Below are 6,395 nucleotides of genomic sequence, written 5' to 3'. Positions count from 1 at the left end.
GCCCCATCCGGAGTTCAGCCTGGCATGGCTTGGGGCTTATATGGGGTGGGTGAGGGCCACCTGGAGGTCTACAGGTCTACACCTCTGGGCTAGTCCTGGTTGTAGGCACAGAACTCTGTTCACTGCTGTGGGAGGGGAGGGTTGAGGCTTCCATTTTCTATAAAAGCTTTCAGTCCCTAGAGGCCAGAGGCTTTCTCCCCAGAAGGCTGGTCCTCCTCCGTGCTGCTGCTACCACAGAGGTCAAGGTCTCCTGTCCTTTGCTGCAAACTCTGCTTCTAGAGAGCTCAGGAAATCGCACCCAGCCTGTGAAGGTAAGCTCCGATGGAGTCTAAAGATTGCCATTTTAAGTGCACTTGTCTCGTAGGTTACCACAGTCTTGGGCACTACTGGGATTGGTGCAGGGCATCTTGAAGAACCTACCACATCTCCCCTCTTCCTCCTGTTCCCATCTGCCTCAGTCTCTCTGGGAATCATGTAGTCACCCCTAACACCTTACTACTGACCTGTGGCCATCCTTAGTGACCCTCCCCTCCCTGGACTGGGGTTTTCCAGCAGTGGTTGCAGGGACATCCCCCTCTGCTTCTGCCCCATGAAGACGTTGAGCGTTGCACCAAGAAGAGCCTAGCTCTGCTTGATTGACAGGCATGAGTGAGAACCCTACTTCCCGGTCTTAGTTTAAGCAAGGTCTCTTTGACCAAAAGCAACTTAGGGAGGGAAGGGTTTATTTGGCTTACACATCCCGATAGTGTCCATCACTGAGGTACGTCAGGGCAGGAACTGAAGGCAGATCCTGAAGCAGAGGTCACAGAGAAACGTTATTTGCCCCCCACCCCCATGGCTTCCTCAGCCTGTTTCGTAAGCCATCTGGGACTACCTGTCAGGGATGGAACTGCCCACAGTGATCTGGGCCTCCCACATCCATTGTGAATCAAGAAAATGGGCCTCAGGCCTGCCCTCAGGACAATCAGGTAGGGAAATTTTTCTCCATTGAGCTTCCCTCTTCCAAGATGACTCATCTCGCGTTACATTCTTGACATCAAACGAGCCAGCGTGCTGCCCCAGACTGGATGTGAGCTTGGCCCTGTCCATCAGTCTTTGCCTCTGTTTCTTCTTCTGCCCGAGCTTAGAGGTCCCCCAGCTGCTCAGCAAGCATCAGTGCAAGCTCACGGCACTTGGGGTTGGAGCTGCTGGGTCTCAGGAAATGCCAGGGACCACGTCACTTGCGTGTCAGGGGATGCCACACAGAAGCAGGGAAGGAGGGGCAAAGCAGCAACCAGGTGTGACCGATGCTGGAGGTGGGGGTGCTTAACCTCTAGGTTCAGGGGAGTTGGGTCAGGTCCCTCTCTTTCCAACCCGGAACACTGCAGGTCCCATATGCCTGCTGCTTCCGGCAAAGCCATTCCTCCATCCTTTAATTCATTCAAATAATTACTTACTAGAACACTTACTCGATGCCCCCAGGGTAGAGTACTAACCAAGATAGGCATTGCATTGGCTCCTGAAGAGCTTATATGCTAATGGAAGCCAGACAGATAAGATATGGCTTCTGTCTTCAGGAATAGGTAGTGTCCCAGTAAAGAATGCCAATGGGTATATTGTGTGTGCGCGTGTATGCATGTGCGTGCGTGCGTGCGTGCGTGCGTGCGTGCGTGCGTGTGTGTGCGCGCGCGCACGCTTGCGCTTTGGGAATACTTAGCTGAGCCCAGGAACAACCAGAGGAAGAACATTGCTGAAAGGGACAGCATATACAAAGTTCCTGGGGCAGGAATTAGCTTGGAGTGTCAAAGTGGCACAAGGAACATCAACGACAGGAGAAATGGAGGTGGGCTTTTACTTTATTCATTTACTTTATGCATCCACCTGCTCCTCCATAACCCAGGTCTGTACCTGACCTAGACTGGACTATCTAGGCCAACCTGTGTCTCGACACCTTTGGTAGCCTAAGACCATTGAAAAACCCATAATTACGTTATGATAATGTAACGGTAGCAAAATTACAGGTTCAATGTATGAAGTAGCGATAAGAACAATTTTACGGTTGGGGGTCACCACAACATGAGGAACTGTATTAAAGTGTTGCAGCATTAGGAAGGTTGAGAACCGCTGCTCTAGGCATTCAGAAATGACTCCAGGGTGTGGGGATAAGGGAAAGGCTGCTTTGTGGGGTCCTGCGAGGGCTCAGAGGGACTGGGCAGTCATGGAGACACACAGCGCCCGTCAACTAAATGTGAGTTGGTATTGGCTTTCATAGCCTCCCACCCCCACAGCCCAGCCTTCTGTGATCACTCCCAGGCACTTCTTGCCAGTGTCCCAGAGAAACCACTAGCTTGTGGGGGATTCCGATTTCTTCCCTTTTATTTTAGATCTGGTGTGATTGGCCGGAACTGGTGAGCTCCCGAGAGGGGAAACTTTCAGTGCTTAAAACGTTCTGCCGTTCATGGTGGTGCACGCCTTTAACCCCAGTACTCAAGAGAGGCAGGCGGACCTCTGTGAATTCGAGGCCATCCTGGTCTACATAGTGAGTTTCAGAGCAGCCAGGGTTATGTACATATAAACCAAAACCAAACCAACTGGACAAAAACAACCAACCAACCTGGGAAGGTCCCAGGCAAAGCACCTAGAGTTGATTCCATCTCCATAACCCACACTGGTCTACCTGAGGATGGCGAGTGCGTCTTCCCACAACAAATTCATCTGTGGATCTACACTTACATCCATTTAACTACCTACTCATCCATCCATCCTTCCACCCATCCATCCATGTGTCTAGCAATCCACATACCCATTACCCATCAATAAATCCACATGTCTGTGCATCCATCCACTCACCCACCCACCCATCCATTCCTCAGTCCATCCATTCATGTACCCATCCACCCACATACCTACCCATTCATTCATCCATCCATGTCCACATCTGTGTCTCACCTACCTATCCATCCACGTACAATTTCATCCATCTACGCATGCACCCAAACATGCATCCATCTACCCACCTACTCACCATCCGTTTGCTGCCCTTCTGCCCTAGCTAAGTTTTATGTCAACTTGGCACAAGTTAGAAGGAATGTCAACTGACAAAATGCCCTCACTAGATTGGCCTCTGTAGGCATTTTCTTGATTGGTGACTAACATTGAAGAACCCAGCTCTCTGTGGGCTGTGCCACCCCTGGTGATCCTTGTTCTTATAAGAAGATAGGATTAGCATGTCATGGAGAGCAAGCCAGTAAGCTCCATTCTTCCATGGCTTCCCATGCTTCTTCTACTTCATTTCCCGGATCCAGGTCCCTGCCTTGAATTTCTGCCCTGACTTCTTTTAATGATGAACTGTGATGTATAACTATAAGCAACTTCGCTCCCAAAGTTGCCTTTGGTTATAGTGTTTTATCTCAGCAATAGAAACCCCAACTAAGACAGATATTGGTACCAGGAGTGGGGTGTCGATGACCATGTTGTTTTGGAAAGGATTGTCTGGAAAAGCTACTGAGTGCTCAGAGCTTAACTGGCTTTTCTGGAAACTTGGAGCGTAACACTGAGAGCAAAGCAGACAATGGAAGCCTGGGTCGTGAAGTTTCAGAGGAAAAAAAAAAGACTCTACCAAGGTCATTTATGTGATATTTTGAATTAAGAACCACTAAATGAAACCTTGCTTTGCTGAGACAATTGATGCTGGTCAATTGAAGCTAAAGAATCAGTCATGATTAAGAGTCTAGCAGCACGGAGGAAAAATCTTCTAGAAAATGTTTCCTCAGGATCAGTACACAGGAGCTGTAGTCCAGAGGGGGCTAAAGCAATACTTTGTGCTGGCAGCTGAACTTGATAATGTGTAAGAGCCTCCCAAGTGGTACTGGTTTGAATGCATGGAGAGACTTGGCACCATGGAAGATGATAAATTCATCCACTGATGCATATAACCACGGATACACACACACACTGAGGCATACATCTACTCATGCACACCCACCCACTGATGCACACCTCCAATGATGCACACCTCCAATGATGCACACCTCCAATGATGCACACACCCACTAATGCATACATACATTCACTGATGCACACACCCACTGATTCACACACCCACTGATTCACACACCCACTGACACACATAACCACTCATGCACACAGCCACTCATGCACATAGCCACTCATGCACACAGCCACTTATGCCACTCACACACATCCATTCATTCACACACATCCACTGATGCACACATCCACTGGTGCACACAGCCACTGATGCATACACATCCACTCATGCACACACATCCAATGGTGCACACACATCCACTCATGCACACACATCCACTCATGCACACACATCCACTCATGCACACAGCCACTGCATGCTGCTGCACACACCCACTGGTGCACACACCCACTGATGCATACATGCATTCACTGGTGCATACAGCCACTGATGCATACATGCATTCACTGATGCACACACATCCACTCATGCACACAGCCACTGGTGCATGCACATCCACTGATGCACACACCCACTGGTGCACACACCCACTGATGCATACATGCATTCACTGGTGCATACAGCCACTGATGCATACATGCATTCACTGATGCACACACATCCACTGATGCACACGCATCCACTGATGCACACACCCACCTACCTGCTCATCCACGGATGCCCCAGTCGAAGTAAAGCTCCAGGATTGAAGGGGTTGTGGGGAGAAGTTGTCATCACGTGGTAGGTTCAGCGTTTCTGAAAAGAATCCAGAAGAGGCTATTGGCAAAGGCACGGCCAGGTTGCAGAGGAGACCCTAGCATGTTGGAGATGCCAGCACCATGGGAAGACCACCAAGGACAGCGACAGCTATGGAGGGGAGCTGGTCTGAGTTCAGGAGACAGACTGTGTGCGCTGTGGATGCTAGAGCCATAGATGTGCCACAGGTCGGCTGGCCTCTGGAGTCCCAGATGTCAAGCACTGAACTCTTTACACCGCTGGACTTTGGTGTGGCTTTGCTTTGATTGTGACCGTGCCCTGATTCCTCCCTCTTGGAAAAAGAGAGCATTTAGCGTGAGTTTTGATTTTACAGGAGCCCACAGCTATGAGACCTTGGGTATTTTAGAGAAACTTTGGAATTTTAGAGATAGTTTGGATATTTTAGAGGGACTTTGAACTTTTAAAGAGACCTTGGATATTTTTTAAGAGACTAAACTTGTGTTTGGACTTTTAAGGACTGTGGAGCTTTTCAAAATTGGAACGTTGTTTGCCAGGCATGGTGGTGCATCCCTTTAATCCCAGTGCTCAGGATGCAGAGACGGGTAGAATTCACAAAAGCGAGTTCAAGGCCAACTAGGAAAACATAGAGAGACCCTGTCTCAAAACAAAATAAACAAGCAAAAACAAGGTTGGAGTGTTTTACATTGTGGTGTTAATATTACTGTCCTATCTTAGGGACACATGACAAAGGAAACATTCTAACCTAACAGCAGTGTCTTTGTGTGTCAAGCTGAGAAGGAACCAGCCGTTCTGGGCTATTTTATGTTAACTTGACACAAGTTAAGAGCCACTTCGGAAGACAGAACCTCAATTGAGAAAATGTCCCCCACCAGACTGGCCTGAAGGCAAAATAATGGGGCCTTTCTCTTGGTCAATGGCTGATGTAGGAGAGCCCAGCTCACTGTGGGCAGTGCATGTATGCTCCTGGGATAGTGGTCCTGGGTTCTATAAGAAAGCTCCCTAAGCAAACCACAAGGAGCAAGCCTGAAGGCAGCATTCCTTCCAGACTTCTCTCCCAGGCTCTACCTTGAATTCTTGCTCTAATTTCCTTTGATGGTTGACTGAAAAAAGGCCTCACCCCATTGCTTTTGGTTATGCTGTTTATCCCAATAGAAACCCCATAGAAGACACCATCCATCTATGTATGCACTCTATGCGTGTATGCACCCATCACTTCTACCCACCTACTAATGCATCCGTTCATCCATCCATCCACTCCCATGCATCTGTGCATTCAGTCTCCCCACCTACCCATTCATCCAGACACGCATCCACCCATTACTGTTCACTCGTTTTGGGGTGGATATTTCAAAACTACACCGTGGAGTATAGGAATGATGATGATGATGACGACGATGACGACGATGACGACAATGGTGAGGAGGGCGCACAGGCAAGGATAGATGAACCTGGCTGAACCCACAGATAACCAGGCCCCTCAAATTAGCTAGCTGTCTTGGCTCTGGAGACTTCTGTCTTCTTCAGACCAATCCCAACCCAGCCCTGCAGAGAGAAGCTCCCCCAGTAGCAGCAAGTCCCCACCTTATCCCACAGAGAAGTGTGGGGGGACCTTGGAGACAAGCTTTAACCAGATCTTCTTCAAGCTGCAAGGTCAAATGGTGGGTAGGAGCCCATCTGTGATTCTGGG

This window comes from Rattus rattus, chromosome 1 (assembly GCF_011064425.1).
Source record: "Rattus rattus isolate New Zealand chromosome 1, Rrattus_CSIRO_v1, whole genome shotgun sequence".
Taxonomy (NCBI): Eukaryota; Metazoa; Chordata; class Mammalia; order Rodentia; family Muridae; genus Rattus; species Rattus rattus.
This window is presented reverse-complemented; position numbering follows the sequence as displayed.